Here is a 17737-nt window from a genome sequence, read left to right on the forward strand (position 1 = left end):
TCTTCACAGGGACTGGACTCAGCCACACAAATGAGAGGGAGGCTGGAGAGAGATTTACTATATGGAGAGCAGAGCAGTTTCAGTCAGGCAAGGAAGACAAGAATAGATGGAATATACAAGACAAAAGACAAGACAGTGTTGCTTTTGCACAAGAATAGACCTTTAAAAACTCTGAGGAGGGCATGTCTTACTTGGTATTGTTCTCATATATTTTACTACTGAACGGACCCAGCTTCGCATAGGTAAGAATAGTTCTAAGCCCAGGGTGAGTGAGCAACTTGTGGCCCCACAGATGTTTTGGCCTACAGCTCTCATGATCCCTCACCATTGGCTATGTTGGCTAGGGCTGATAGGAGTTGTAGGCCAAAACAGCTGGATGGTCATGATTTGCCTACTCCTGCCTTAGTGTGATACAGTGAAGCCTTCAGGAAAAATCATGTAGCTGTCAGAGAGAGTTGGACACATTGTGTCCACCCTGGCTGAGTAAAGTCATGCCCACCAGCACCCCAAGGCATGGCCCCTGCCACGGTGCACTTCCTATAGGGAGGGTCTGTCCACTCTGTTCCTCTTAGGGAGGGGGGCCTATCCCACAGCAGGAGGAAGGGGGCAACCATCTAACTCTGTCCCTCATACTGTGCTCCGAGGCTTCAAGCTGTGTTAGCTGCAAAGCTATTCACTGGTTAGGGAGGTCTGCCACCTAGTGATCAGTTATGGTAGTGCATGCTTTTAACACACACGCACAATATACACACACATTTAAATGAATTAAAATTAATTAATGTGTTGTAGAAACCCAATAACCCCAAAGTGCACGCCCCTAAGGTCTGCTTTGTATGCATACCAAGGTTCCGGTAGCTAGGTTTCATGGTCTTGGAGATATGGTGCTGACAGTCAGACAGACAGACACATCCTCCTTTATTATTATAGAGTATTATAAACCAGTATGAGAAAGTAGTTAGAATTTTGGGTCTTCATGTGGGTAGCCACGGTTTAATGTCAGAATCTGGGTAAGGATCATGGTTCAGAATCACAGTAAGTACACCTTAGATTTCTGCCACATATTTCAGATTAATTTTACTACTTCTATTAACTCCTACCAGTGACTACTACTTACCTATGGCTAATCTACATTGCACCCACCATCGCAATGAATTCGGTGTCCCGGTGGGTTAAATGCTCTCGCATTAAAACGTGATTATCCACACTCACTCATTTTCCTCGTTGTGATGCTTCATCGAATTCGTGAGCTCGGTTCACACTCGAGCGCTGTGCTGTTTTCCTGCTCTTAAAGATGGAGGCTCCCATTGGAGGATCAGAAACTCTTCCTGTTTCTGCTGATTCCATGCCCACCACACTCACAGCTCTCGATGGCCTGATGTCATCTTCTGGCTACTGATCGCATAGCTTCCTCAGCACTCAATGTTTCCTCAGCAACAAGCAAAGGGCTGGATGTGCGCGCACTTGTCTGATCTCGGAAGCTACGCAGGGTCAGCCCCAGTCAGTAGTTGGATGGGCTGCTAAGTTTTACCCCCTCCTATCCCCCACTATGAATTTTTTTTTTAATTAAGGCATTATCTTCGAAGAATCATGGCTTCTCCGCGATTTTTTTTTTCTAGCTCAGGCATGATCTTCAAAGAATCAAAGAATTGTGGCTTCTCTGTGATTTTTTTTTTTCTAATTCAGGCATGATCTTTGAAGATTCGAAGCTGTACAGCTTTGAATCTTCGAAGATCATGCCTGAATTAGAAAAAAAAAACATCACAGAGAAGCCACGATTCTTTGAAGATAATGCCTTAATTAAAAAAAAAAAAAAACTGGAGTGGGGGATAGGAGGAGGTAAAACTTAGTCTCATTGGAAGGCATAGCACAACCCCCTGCTCAATCCAGGAAGCATGATTCCCAGGCGGTCGCCCATCCAACTACTGACCAGGGTCAACCTGCTTAGCTTCCAAGATCAGACAAGTTCGCATGTATCCAGCCCTTTGCTTGTTGCTGAGAAAACATTGAGTGCTGAGGAAACTATGTGATCAGTAGCCGGAAGATGACATGGGGCCATCGACAGCTGTGATTGGACAGGAGGGAAATACAAACACCGCAGTATATGGACAGGCAGGGGAGGGGACTACCAGATATGGTAGCGAAGGCAGAAAATCAGAGCACATTAAGGGGAAATACCAGGATATCAGGGTATTGAAAGCGGGAACATGGAAGTGGAAATTCTGGTTCCAATTTGAGGTGGCTACTGCATAGTGTGAAAGGCGGGCGGTGAAACCTCATTGGAAGTGAAAAAACCCATAAGTGTAGATCGGCCCCTACTTACCTACTTGCCACTTAACAATTGTATAGTGCTTCCAAGTATAAGGCAAATCAGTATTATAACATCTGATTATGAGATGGTGGATTGAGAGAATAGTTGGTTGCCTAAGGCCATGTAGTGAGTTCATGGCAGAGACAAGATCTGAATTGGGAACTTCTTGATTGCTCTGTCTCTGAGACATTCCCTCTCTTTTTTTTTAATAGTATATTTGGGCTAGATCACATGGACTATGTGATCTAAACAAGGAATCAGTTACATCTTTCATACATACAAACCATCCTATGATTTTTGTCTTATTTACTTCTGGACCAATTCAATTTTATGGAATGGCCCTGTGCCCAAAGTTACTCTGATTAAACCATGCAATCACATTTCACAGCAGAGGCAGGCAAGTAAAGAGGGGAAGAGGTCAATAAAGATTCATTCTGAGATTACATCCATCTTTCTGGATCCAGTACCTAAAGATTTGTGAAATTATCTATTCTTACCTAATAAAACTCTATTACTGTACACTATGTTTCAGAACATGATTTCTCTTCTACATAAACACATTTATAATCCCAGTTCTATATACATGAACTGGAAGTAAGGGCCTCTTAACATGACCAGTGAATAGCCTGTGCAGACTTTCAGACACATCACCTCCTGGAGAGGCCAAACTACATGTTACATTAAGCACATAATTAGCAATCACATGCTTGTTTTTTCTTTATTAAATAGCAGCTGTAGTGTGCGTGCGTGCGTGTGCATGTTGCGCACACGTGCATGTGAGTGTGTGTGTGATCAAGATAAGGACCCTGGTGGGGGCAAAGGATCAAATTCTCTGTTCTGATCCCTCTCACTATTTCGCAAAGGGAAGAAAACAAGCACACACTAGCGAATTGCCTACTAATGATCACATGCTTAATTTTAAGTGTAGTTTAACCTTAAAGCTGCAGTCCTATGCATACTAACCTAAGAGTAAGGTCCACTGAACACAGTACTTACTTCTGAGTGAACATGCACAGGACTGGGCAATGTATGCCACTTTCTAGAGTCCATTATTTCAGGGGGGGGGGGACAGAGGCTATATGGAGGACCAGAGGAGATATAAGAAAGATGAGTAATTATCTGGGTACAGACATAACATATAGCTATACTATGGTTTCTTTAATGTGTGAACCTGGGCCTGTTATACATTTGCCTGTTGTACATCTGGAAGCTCAAACTATGGCTAGATCTACAGTACTGCTTTATAGTGGTACTGAAGTGCGCCAATTACACATTCTGTGGTACTGAAGTGCACATTACATAGTGCACATTACACATTCTGTATACTGCTACTGTAGAGTTATTCCCTGCTTTTTATTCTACATTATTCAAAATACTGCAACAAATGTCACTGTGTGTCCTGAGGCATAAATGCACAAGGGGGATATAGCGTCACCATGATGGGATCGTAATGATATGACACAAGGTTAGATCTGGCCATATAGTTAGCACAAGCCATGGTTTGGTGTGAACCATTGATACTGAATATATATCACAATGGAAGATACTACAGACTCAAATAGCGTAAAAGTTTAGGGAAACTGAATTGTGACTTACAAGGCCAAACAAGATGTGACGTTAAAGGTGCCTTTGCATTCAACATGCAGATTTCTAACAATGCAAAGAACAGCTGCTGAGAAGGCTGATCATTATTGAGACTTCAGCAAGTGCAGAGGGGAAGTTTAACCTTTTCCTCCCCAACTGTGGTCTTAATGAAAATTACTTCTCTGAAATTTGTTTTTGGCATTGGGAGGAAAGCTGCCATTGGAGGCAATGGGAGCTTTCCTCCCAATGCAAACAGCAGCTTCAAAGGAGCAATTTTCACCAGAATTTTACCAGGGGAGGAAAAATGTCTCCTCCCTCTACTGATAATTATCAGCCTCCCTGGTGACTGCTCTTTGCATTTAAAAAGCATGCTCATTAAATGCAACCTCATATCTAGTTTGACCATAGACAGTAGGATAAGAAAGCAATTGGTGATAAAAAAGGAGAAAAAGATTAGCAACACAGAGGTCTAAAGTGCGGGTAAGGCTGCTTTTTATCCTTTTTCTATGCTTTATGTTTGAGTACACAGCTACAATGTATGCAAGAATTGTTGACTTTTTTTGAGACAGCCTTTCTAGCATGTGTGTATGTGTATAGACACACACAGTTTTGTTTTTGTTTGTTGGGTAAATCCAGATGAAGTTAATAATATACATAGTGTTGTTATTCAGTGAAATTTCAGACCTAAGACCATCTGCAGGAGACCAGGATGTGTATTTGTAAGGGACACTGGCTTGGTGCCTGATGGTTTAGACAACCATTTTGCCTTCAAAAGGTGCACTGTGTAGCAAAGCAGTTTCCTGGCAATAATAAAAGTAGGCATTACAAAGATCTTTTCTTTGGGAAAGCAAAACTCAGGCACACCAAAGAGAGTGTGAGGCTATCAAATATCAAAGAGATCTTATACATCTTACTGTAGAAGAGGCAACCCAGTGTCACCAAATGCTGTGCTGAACAAGGGTCATGTGAATCCCCACCGTCATCAGTGGAGAAGCCCTTGTGTTTATCTACCCACTCCCCCCACCCCGATTCAGACATGACAGAGAAGGTATTGTTACTTTCCCTTTGCAATACTCCTCTTCTATAGACACGTTGTTTTTTTGTTTTTGTTTTTCTGGGGAAATTGTAGGAAACCAAGAACAAAAACCAGGATGGAGCAACTGGCTTTTTGTACCCCCTGTGATGTTCCTGTGGAATGGACATGAGGCTGGCAAATGGATGTAGTGTTAAAAGCCCATTCAGGTCACTTCTGATATACTGAGCCAGCCTTCCCCAGCCTGGTGCCCCCCAGATGTTTGCTTCGAATTCACATCAGCTCTAGCCAGCATGGCCAATGGCCAGGAATTCTGGGAGCTGTAGTCCAAACCATCTGTGGAGCTTTGGAATAGATTACTTTTCGAAGTGGGAACTCATAAACAGAAGATGAGGTGGTAAATCTGTGTCTGGAATGAACCATTTGAGACTGCTCATATGACAGATGCACCTCTGTACACACACACATATATGTAAAACCCCTGCACGTAGAGAACTAGGATGTCACAGAGAAGAATTTCAGCCTACCATTCTCCCTCACATGCTAGTTTTCTATTTCTTCACACACACACCTCCAGCCTTTGAGAGCACATAGCTTAGTACCACCCAGAGAATATGCCACTTCTCTTTTTACCAAAATCTAGTGTGAGTCATCCATGAAAATGAAAGACCTTTTGGCACATACATTAATTACTCTGTGGCTAGTAGATTTATTTTACACCTGTATTGTAAAGAACTGGATTCGCAACATTTCCTTCTCACTGCAAAAATCATGCCTGAGGACTGGTTGCTACTGCCTGCCTGTGTTAACTTAATCCCTGGTTTCTAAAAACTGCTGCAAATCTATCTTGAAGGAATAGAGATTTACCGAAAGTACATGGAAATATTACTTGATGCTTCTTTCCATTCAAAATGTGTGGCAAAGTGGAGAGGTGAGAGACAAGAGTGCTCAGGTCTGTGAATGAAAGTTGTCCACGGAGTTACTCAGCTGTGACATGACAGGTGCACAGGCCAGAAGCCTGCGCAATGGCTAGCTCAGCTGCCTAACAGCAAGAGGCCTTTGGAATACGTATTTGTAGAATGTGGTCTGTGACCTTTCATGTTTCAAACTTTGTATTTATAGATCAAGGCACACTGATGTGGATGTTTCAGCAATATGCTGAAAAATCAAGAATGGGTGCTTGCTGGCGAAGGAACACAGCTGCTAGGCTCTGTAGCCTATCCTGACAGAAGATCTAGGCCATCAAACAGGCCATAAATAGGAAATTCTTTTTATTCCTTCCTCCATTTTTGGCTGTTTCAACACATCCTGTTTTTGATTTGATTGTTTTCACCCAGCAATGTATTTGACAACAATGCTTCTTTTTGGCTTCCATTCAACTGGATGAACACAAACCTTTGCTGAGTCTGCAAGCCTTTTTAGTTCTCAATATATTTCTCTCTCGCAGAAAAAACACTCAACATGTCACAATGAAATTATGCCAGAATAATAATGCTGAGTATCTATCTGATACTCGAAAATGACCCATACTTCTAAAGTTTATTTTTCTCACACTTTATTTCTTCCAAACACAGCTACCATAGTCAATTTTTAATACAACTTCAATAAAAGTATAACAAAGGGAGGAATCTTGGAACAAGACATATAATGACTTGATGGCTTTTTAGCTGATTTAGTGGTATATCAACATTAATGAATGAATGAATGAATAAAACATTTAAGGACCCTAAACCCACTATATCAGGAATGGGTAACCTCAGGCCTGGGGGCCAAAGTGGCCCTTGTGGGGCTCCAATCCAGCCCTCCAAGTTTCCACAAATATACCGCCTTCCCCTATCCCCACACCCTTTCCCCCGGCCACCAATCGTTGGCTGGTTTCCTGGCTTTTCTGCTGGTTTTTTTCCCATTCTAAAAGGTTGACATGCCTTTTCTAAAGCTTAGTTACAGTCAGTGCAGGAAGCCTGATTCCCAGGCGGTCGCCCATCTAACTACTGACCAAGGCCCACCCCGCTTAGCTTAGCTCAGACAAGCGCACGCCCATCCAGCCCTTTGCTCATTGCTGAGGAAATGGGGGCTGCTGAGGAAGCTATGTGATCAGTAGCCGGAAGAGGACATGGGGCCCTCGATGAAACCTCATTGGAAGCGAAAAAAGGCGGTAAGTGTAGATCCAGCCATAGTTGCTGTGGGAAGGAGAAAGGGAGTTGGGGGCTTGCGTGGTATGTTTCCCTTCTTCGTCTTGGCTGTCTGCATGGAGAGAGTGCCTGACTTTATACACTCCCCTTCCTCTGTTCCCTTCCTTCCCTCCTCTTGATCCTGCCTTTCTCTCCCCCGCCCCTTGTGGAAATAGATTGCTGGGAAGAAAAACAAAAGCTCCAGCCAGGAGGAAGAAGAAAGGGAGGGGGGAAGAGAGGAAGAGGAGGAGAAGAGGAGGAGGAGGAGGAGGAGGAGGCTGGGTCTAAGAAAGCTCCTGCAGCTTTTCTGTGTTTTTCCTTCTGCTTTTCCCTGTGTGCTTAGTGGGAGGGAAACTGGGGAAAGTGGAGTCTGTGTTGTGCCACTGCACAGTACATGGTCTTGAGGAGGTTACATAAAAAAGGGCAGGTGCAGGCCCATAGAAGTTAATGGGGTATAAACACTTGTGGATTCCTGACAGGCCTCTGATTTCTTTATAATAACAAAACAGCCAGTTTGGCTGTTGCATCTGAAGGAGGCAGTGAGTCAGTTTATGTCTTTCTTGAGTTTGTGTGTGCATGCATGTGTGTATGAGAGAATGCATCAATGTGTGTTTATGTTTTCTGTGTCTGTGCACTGTATTTTGTAATAGGAGAAGCTTGTGTCTGTATTTGAGTTTTCTACCATGGAAGAGATATAAGTATTTTGCTTCCAGGAAAGCATGGAAGATGATTTCCACTAAAGTATGTAGTAAAAAATGTTTTTGCATTATTATTGTACATTGTTGACTCTCTCTCTCTCTCCCTCTCTATGTATGTATGTATGTGTGTATGTTGTGTGTGAGTTCAGTACTGTGGGCCAGCAGTGTAGTGGTGGCAGGTTGTGCTGGGGCTTCGCTCTGGCACTTTTTGAAGCCAGCCCCCAGCCGGGTCGCAGTTTGCTAGGGAAAGAGGAGGGAGCAGAAGCAGTGCAGGCAGCTGCCTCTTGGCTGCCTCTCGTCGGCTACGCAGAGTCGAGTCCACCAAAAGGAGGGAGTGAGAGAGGGAGCCTGAGGGAGCTCTGCAGCCTCCTCTCGCCCCCCCCTTCTCCTTCTCAGCTCTTGGCTGCCCCACCCATCCCTGCTCCATGCCTGCGCGTCCAGCGCTGCCCTCGTCTCCTGCAACACTGGCCACCTGTTCAGGGCTGCTGCTGCTGCTGCTGGCCATGACAGCAGCAGGAGAGTGGGCGGGGGTTGCTGCCACCATTATTTACTTATGGGGCAGGGCAGGTGGCTGGTTTGTGCCAGTTTTTAGGATTTATCACACAATCCTATGCATGTTTACTCAGAAGTCAGTCCCACTGTGTTCAATTGCCAATTGGGCTTTCTCCCAGGTACGTGTGCATAGGACTGCAGTGTTAGCTGCCTTCCCAAGATCTCTGTAAATTCAGTTCAAAATAAACACCCATCGGATTGCACTGTTAATTCTTGAACATTAATTTCTACAGTAAGCAGAATTGCCAAATGCAACCTGCTCTGTCAGCTACACCTTTTGGTACAAGGTTGGCATGTATCTGGGCAAACAAACCCTGGTGGAGGGAAGGGAAACAGGAAAAAAACAGTTGCGGGGAGAGGAGAAAGGTCAGTGTGTGTATGTGTGTGTGTGTGTGTGTGTGTTTCAATCCAGCTGGGTGTGTAGACGTTTCTGTTGTGGGATGGGAAAGATATAAAGAAGGCACTTAGGGCAGGCTAATGGGGAATGTTGGGGCACTAAGGGGGTGTGCAAGGGGGCTGTTTAAATGAGAAGGGATCTGTCCATGAGGGCTGAGTTGAGAGGGTGAAGCTTCCATAGAACATATTTTGAAAACCTAAAATGTTTGTGAGTGAGTGAAAAGGAGTAACACTCCTGCATTTTTTCTCAGGCGTCCAATCAAAATACCCTTGCCTTACTCTCAGCTGCAGTGTTTTTGGATCCCAGTTGAAGGCTGCATATCTTACAAGGCTGTGCAATCTTAGAAGGGGTGTGGCTGTGAGGGGCATGGCTGTGACCGTCAGGAAGGGACCCGCACTTCTGGATTTGCTACTACACTACTGCTGGGGGCAGAGTAGGGGGCTCATGGGGGGGCAGCTACTCTGGGGCCCATTGTGGCCTTGAGTTGGCCCTTGCTGTGTGGCTTTGAGGATATCGTCTTTAGCAGCTGCAGTAGCTGCTGTTTCTCGAAGAAGAGAATGTGGGTCCAGAGGAGTGCTTTTGTGTACTGCGATTTCCCCAAAGTTGAAACATTGCTCAGAAGGTCAGATAAAGGGTTGGATCCAGACTTAGTCTTGCTTTAGTTATGACTGATAGTTCAGTGTTGTTTTCAGTTATATGTTGTTTGTGTATATTGTCTGTGCTTTTATGTGCTTTTTTTTGTAAATGGCTTTTAAACTTTTTATATTGTATTTAATGTTTTAACTTCTGTAAACCACCCAGAGAGCTTCGGCTATGGGGCGGTATAGAAGTGCTAACAACAACAACAGAATAGATTCACTGAAATCAATGGGAAAAGTCAGTCATGACTTATGACTATCTTAAGGTCCTCTGATTTCAGTCAGTCTAAGCATGACTAAGTCTGGATCCAACTAAGACACCATAAGAGATGACTGAACTGTGGATTCTGGACTCATGAAAAAACAAACAAACCCCTATGAAGCAGTGGTTGCAGAGGCCACAGAATGCTAAAAGAAACCGAAACAGTGAACAACAATCCAGACTGCTGCTCTAGGGAGAATATAACAAGATGTGTTTATGGCACTGTGGGTGATCAATTGGAACTGGAAGCTATTATTGCCTTCTTCTTGCTGAATCTCAAAAAGACATGCCCTCATCCTGCATTCATCGCTCCACAGAACTCCAAAATGACTGAAAGCTCATTTTTATTGTATAATCTTACAAAGTTGTATAATCTTAGAAGGGGGTGTGGCTGTGAGGGGGCTTGGCTGTGACTATCATGAAGGGACCCTGCACTCTGAATTTGCCTCTACACTACTGCTTTGGACTCACCCAGCACTGGACTGTGGCCCCTGAGAATTTATCTGACATTGAATGCGGCCCCAGGCTAAAAAAGTGTTATACACTGTGTTATACATTGACACCATAGCTTCATCTTGAAAGCTTTGATAACCAGTGCAGTATAGTGGAGAGAGTGCTGAATTTGGAATAGGTTCAAATTCCCGGTGAGCTATGAAAGTCCCTGGATGATCTTGGAACAGTCACTCTTGCCTCCTAGCCTATCTCACAATGTTGTTATAAGAATAAAATAGGATAACCCCCACCCCGCCCCTGTGTATATGACCCTGTGCTCTTTGAAATAAGGTCTGGATACAAAGTATTAAAAAAAAACCCACCCCTCTCATTTAAGTACTCCTTCTCTTCCTGTTAGCTCTGTTCCTTCTACCAGCTGGGACAAGACATTTTTGATGGAGAAAGCTACACATGGTTCAGGAATTTTAAAGGTCTGATACTATTTCATAAGCACCCTATATTCCAAATTGTGTAGCTCAGCTCACCACTCTGAATTGCATAAAACAACTTCCTCCTATTTGTGTTCACTAAAGTCTGCAAGGGACATTAGTGAACGCAAATATGAGGAAGCTGTTTTATGCAATTCAGAGTGGTCCCTCCACCTTCTATACACATTGCAGTTTAGGAGCAAAGCACACAGGCAAAAGTGGAGGGAGAAGTGGCATTTCAGATCTAAACCTAGAAAAGGCTATTACTGTTGCACAATTCTACATCATGCTGCTGGCATGCCATATACAACATATGGGACTCAAAGAAATGGCAACCAAACCGATGTGCTTTGCCAATGACATGTGCATGGCTGCAATTTCTCGTCAGATGATTACCAACTTCTAGGTTTCAAACGGCCTGGCAAATCTTTGGTCGTAGATTAAAACATGATGATGATGAGCCTGACTACAACTTCCATCATTCATGACCATTAACCGTGTTGGCTGGGGTGATGGAAGTTGTAATCCAAAATATCTAAAGGGCACCAGGTTGCCTACCCCTAATTACTGCATATGAACTGGTCACCCTGAGAGTATTTCTACTGATGCATAGGTACAAATTTTAGAAATACATTTGTAAAAAAATGGATGTATGAACCCACTTTGTTACGTATTTAATATTTTGGATGAGAGTCACTTCAACATTTTTTATGGTGAACTGATACAGCATGTACTGGCTCATTTGTTTTGGACTACAACCCCCATCATCCCTGACCACTGACCATGTGGCTGAGGATGATGCGACTTATAGTCCAAACCATTTGAAGGACACCAGGTAGCCTACCCATAATTATTGTATATGACATTGTCATCCTGAGAATATTTCCACTGATGGAAATACACATTTTATGAATACATTTTTAGAAATTGAATGTAGGACAATTGAAGCTTACTCTCTGTGTTACATTTTTTTCTATTTAGTATCTTTGATGAGAGCCACTTCAAAAAAACATGTTCATGGCAAACTAATAAATTTTGTTCCAGCTCACTTGGATCTGGCTACTGTAATTGCATTTTGAAGTAAACTATGATCTGACCATCTCTATAGGATTGTGGTATTCTTAAGATTTTTTGAAGAAGCCACCCTGACTGTTGGTGGGGGTGGGGATTTCTTTTTTAAAAAATGGCTCAAGGAGTCCTCAAATGATACAGGAAGTAGCCATGAAGTCAACTGTGACAACTGAAAATAACAACTTTCATGGGGCTATCTGAAAATGTATTTTTAATGTTGTTAAGCAGCTTTCTGTAAGAAGATGCAGGATAATGGTATGGATGGGACCACCAGAAGTCTGCAGCCTTCATATCTGCGGGTCACTAAACTGGCATACATTCACTGTGTGTCAGTGTGCTTAACGTTAATTTTTAAAAATTCTAGCAGCAGTAACGTGTATTTAATGGCTCTTTTGAAATTGGTTTTAAAAGCTCTCCTGAGGCTTCTTCATATTTGGCAGGCATATTTCAATGCAAAATGTTAAATGCCTCTAAAGGAAGCAGATGTTTGATGCCAACACATCACATGTTAATTAAACACTCTCACAGTCTACGTTTTTCTGAGGACTTGTTGGAATATGTTTCTTATCTGATGCATCTTCTGTCAAATGCAGTGCTCTATTTGTCATGCTTCTAAAATGGTGGTTGTGAACTGGCAGCTCCCCCGCTGAATCTGCCCTCCTGAGCAGTCTGGCTGCTCAGTTGCCAAACCATTCTCTTCACCCTCCTGTCTATTGGGACAATGTCCTCTACTGAACCTCAGGGCAGCAGGTTCTACCAGCAAGGCTCAAACTACATATTACATTTCTCCTACAGCTCTTCATTCACCACAGTTTGATTTTGTGCACTTTATCACAACATTCATTACATAGAGTATAGCTGACCCCTCTCTAGCTTTCTTACTCATGGGCCCCTGATTTAGATCATGACTTGCACTCACTGGAAGGGCAGGATTAAACCTTCCCCTCCAGCTATTTGTTCCCTAAATCCCCTGCCTCCACGTGAATGGGATTGAAAAAAAGAAAAAAGTATCCATTGGTGCCAGTGTAACATGTAGTTTGACCCTGTAGCTCTTCTCATTGTTTCTGTTTCATTCCTATTGCATCCTACTGTTCCTGATTGTGGGCTTCCAGAAGCTTCTCTTTGGCCACTGTAAGAAAATGGATGCTAGACTAAATGGATGTATGGTCTGATCCAGTACAGTTCTTCTTAGGTTCTTTTGCATGAACCTTTCCTCGTGTGTGGAAAAGCAATCTTAGTGAAATGAAGGCATTTTTAGGGAAGTTAAGGAAGCAGCCTACAATCTGAAAGCTGTATTCTGACTACCCATCTCTTTTTTCTTCACTGGGTGAAAGGCAGCATGGGGGTGAGTTCTGAACCAAAAAACGGTCAGAAGGAGATGGATAACACAGACTTTCCCACTCTCCAATCCCACCCATCACCACCACACACAAATTGCAGCTTCAGAAGATATTTTTTATATATATATATATATATATATATATATGGCTGCTTATATCATGTACTTTGGCCTTTGGAAGGGAAAGTTTGCTAGGGATTGTAGAAACACTTCATAACATCTCATTTGGGTTTCTGCCAGAACACTGGGGACATTTCAGAGAATTTTCCTAGGGATGCATACTGAACAGCTAAGCCTCTAAAAGAATGGAAAAAAACTGAATCAGCAGCAATCAGATGCCATGTGGTTTCACAGATAAGAATGAGATGTTTTCCTTTTATGTCTTGATATAACTTACAGACTCACCTAGACTAGTTATTGTATTTTATGCAGGCAATTAAATGCAGCATTTCTGAGAAATGGGATTGTGCCTAGCTTGTTCCAGTTGTGGTTCATGGTGGGGCCATAGCCCAGTGGTAGAGCACATGCTTTGCATGCAGGAGGTCCCAGATTCAATCCCAGACATCTCCATGTCGAGCTGGGGAAATTTCTGCATGAAATCCTGGACAGCTGCTACGAGTCAGTGTTGACAATACTGGGCTTAGATGGACCAATGGTCTGAATCCGTATAAGGCAGCTTCCTGTGTTCCTGTACAATAATACTGTCTATAAAAGGGGAAATGTACACCCTGTAGTAAGCAGCCAGTGTTACTGGAGGCAGGCCAATAGCCAGCCTAAATTTTGGGGGGTGGGGGTGCCAAAAAAGTAGGGCCAAAAAAAATCTGGTTTGCAGGTCTTTTAAATACAAAATTATACACTGCTTTTTAATTATTTGTTTGTAAAAAAATAATTAGGGGGCAGAGAAAATTTAGGGGGGATGGGCCCCCCATCCCACCCCTGAATACAGGCCCAACTAAAGGAACACTTTGAAGATGGGTAGAGGGTGGTGGGTCAATCCACTACTGCTACTGCCCCAAGTGGACTGGTACAAGTCCCATGGCTACAGCCAATATCACTACTTCCGTCACTCCCATTGCATGGGTTATAACTGAGATCCATGTATTATTTGCTGGAGAACTGATTATGGTACGTTACTGCAAGCTGCAGCTTCCTAATATGCATCATCAGCTGTCAAACGTGTCACAAATGTTTATTTTGACACAGAAGAAGCAATTATTTTCACCGGGTGGGTGCATCTCTATGTAGAGTATATAATAATTTAGGTATCTGACAAACTTGTAGAAATGCTGGGTCAGTGGGTATTCAGAACTGGGAATACCCCTGAAGAACTTGTCCAAACCAAGCATTATATTGGAGTTCTGTGAATGATCTTCCAGTTTTAATTATTTTGTTAACTTCAGTGCTGTGCAAGGATCTGCCAGTTTGTGTGGAGCAGCAGTGGAGGAGGGAGATGGGTGTTTAACCCTTTCCCAAGCAATTGTTCTTATCCAAATTGCCCCATGCCTAAGCTGCTGCCTGGGGACAAAAATACAGGTACCTCTCTTCATCAAAAAGTAAGTGGCAATGGTGAGTGAAGAAAAGTCATATATGCACAGCACATTTCATAAATGAGGGTTAAATAATTATCATTACAAGTAATTTAGCATTTCCTCATTGCAACCAGTACCGCTTCACTGTTCATTTCTTATGCAACCACTCTCTTCTCTAACTACCCCACCTCATTGGACCTCCAAAAGGCATTTGGGAGACTCATGTAAAACAAGCCCAATGGTAATCTGAAGAATCTACTTCTGTTGTCTAACATCAGGTTGTCAGTGGAACCCATTAGAATATCAACATGGCCATTAAGGATTTCTTCCAAGTCAGGATTCCACTGCAAATGTTCACATAAACGTTCACTTGATTTCAGCCCTAAGTAGAAAATGACTGTGGGGCATATCCCTAACCATCAGGAACTTTCTCCTCAAAGGCCATCAGACTGTGTGTGTGGCCCTCATAGACTGAATAATGTTACAGAGAGGCCCCTGCTTGTACCTCCTCAGAAAATATCTCATCCCAGTTAAATTGAATACTGACAATAAACCTCAGTTTTAAAAGTGGCAAACGTGAGACATTTGAAAATATAATCCAACCAGCTAGCCTAATTAGATTATCCCAGTGTGAATAGCTGAAAGAGCTATTTTAAAATACAATCCTATTCAGGAAGGCTAAGAGCAAGACATATAAGAACCACTGTTTGACTGTGTTGGGGCTTATATATCATTTTATATCAGTAAACTTAGTTTGCTACTGCATAGACTGATATATCTATGTCTATGTGTTTCTTATCTACTGAGTTAGATACACACACACACACCATCAACAGATACTTATTGGTGCTCTAGATACTCCAAAATAAACGCAAGCCATTGGGAAGAGTCGTTTGGAGGCTTGAGATGACCCTATCTGTTCCAGTTAAAGTCTGAGGTTCTCATTACTAATCTAGATTTGAACATAAAGTACTTTTCAAAAAAGCGTGTAGCTTTGGACTTCTGCTACTCAAGGTAACCAAACATCAGACTTAAAAATACATCAGAAGGAAAGAAACAGGAAAACTCAGAAACATACAAAACAGCTCACCCTGCATTGTATTGGGAGAAACACAGAAATTCCCAATCTTTCTTACACAAGAGGGATGGCCCTTCATCTGAAAACAGCAGCCACAAATGCCTTTTCCTTGTGAGCAAGGACACTTAACTCCTGCTGTTTCCACTTGTGGATTGTTCCTGCAGAATTTGGGCATTTCTGTATAGTTCCTGTGCTATTTTAGGTATGTAATGCAGCTGTAATCCTAAACAAAATAAACCCTTTGAAATTAATAGGGACTTTGTAATAAATATTACAAATAAAGAACTGGGTTGCAAGACTGCAATCCTAAGCAAATTTACTTGGAAGTACGTCCCTTTTAAATCAATAGGCTATAAATAGCAGCCCCTTCATGGATCACTGCCTTGTTGTGGCGAAGGGGCTTGCGTAACTCAGTGAAGCCATAAGCTATGCCGTGCAGGGCCACCCAAGACGGACAGGTCATGGCAGAGAGTTCTGACAAAATGTGGTCCACTGGAGAAGGAAATGGCAACCCACTCCAGTATTCTTGCCAAGAAAACCCCATGGAACGTATCACAAGGCTAAAAGATATGACGCCGGAAGATGAGCCCCTCAGGTCGGAAGGTGTCCAATATACTACTGGGGAAGAGCAGAGGGTATTTCCAAGTAGTGCCAGAAAGAGTGAAGCGGCTGGGCCAAACCCGAAAGGACACTCAGCTGTGGATGTGTCTGATGGTGAAAAGAAAATCCGATGCTGTAAAGAACAATATTGCTTAGGAACCTGGAATGTAAGATCAATGAATCAAGGTAAGCTGGAGGTGGTCAAACATGAGATGGCAAGATTGAACATCGACATCTTGGGAATCAGCGAACTAAAATGGACAGGCATGGGCGAATTTAATTCAGGTGACCATCATATCTACTATTGTGGGCAAGAATCCCTTAGAAGAAATGGAGTAGCACTCATAGTCAACAAAAGGGTGGGAAAAGCAGTACTGGGGTACAATCTTAAAAATGATAGAATGATCTCAGTACGAATCCAAGGCAAACCATTCAACATCACAGTAATTCAAGTCTATGCCCCAACCACTGAGGCCGAAGAAGCTGAGGTTGATCGGTTCTATGAAGACCTACAACACCTTCTAGAACTAACACCAAAAAAAGATGTCCTCTTCATCATAGGGGATTGGAATGCTAAAGTAGGAAGTCAAGAAATCACCGGGATAATAGGCAGGCATGGCCTTGGTGTACAAAATGAAGCAGGACAAAAGCTAATAGAGTTTTGCCAAGAGAACATGCTGATCATAGCAAACACTCTTTTCCAACAGCACAAGAGGCGACTCTACACATGGACGTCACCAGATGGTCAATATCGAAATCAGATTGATTATGTCCTTTGCAGCCAAAGATGGAGAAGCTCCATACAGTCAGTAAAAACAAGACCTGGAGCTGACTGTGGCTCAGATCATGAGCTGCTTCTTGCAAAATTTCGGCTTAAATTGAAGAATGTCGGGAAAACCACTAAACCATTCAGGTATGACCTAAATCATATCCCTGATGAATATACAGTGGAGGTGAGGAATAGATTTCAGGGATTAGACCTGATAGACAGAGTGCCTGAGGAACTATGGACGGAGGTCCGTAACATTGTTCAGGAGGCAGCAACTCAATCCATCCCAAAGAAAAAGAAATGCAGGAAAGCAAAGTGGCTGTCTGATGAGGCTTTACAAGTAGCTGAGGAAAGAAGGGAAGCGAAAAGCAAGGGAGAAAGGGGAAGATATACCCAACTGAATGCAGAGTTCCAGAGAATAGCAAGGAGAGACAAGAAGGCCTTCTTAAATGAACAATGCAAAGAAATCGAGGAAAACAACAGAATGGGAAAGACTAGAGATCTCTTCAAGAAAATTGGAGATCTCAAGGGAACGTTTTGTGCAAAGACGGGCATGATAAAGGACAAAGAAGGCAGGGACCTAACAGAAGCAGATGAGATTAAGAAGAGGTGGCAAGAATACACAGAAGAACTATACAGGAAAGATCTGAATGTCCCTGATAGCCATGATAGTGTGGTCACTGAACTTGAGCCGGACATCCTAGAGAGTGAAGTCAAGTGGGCCTTAGGAAGCATTAGTAACAACAAAGCTAGCGGAGATGACAGTATTCCAGCCGAGCTATTTAAAA

Source organism: Heloderma suspectum, chromosome 3 (assembly GCF_057233095.1).
Source record: "Heloderma suspectum isolate Gila_16-S chromosome 3, 16-S_ref, whole genome shotgun sequence".
NCBI lineage: Eukaryota > Metazoa > Chordata > Lepidosauria > Squamata > Helodermatidae > Heloderma > Heloderma suspectum.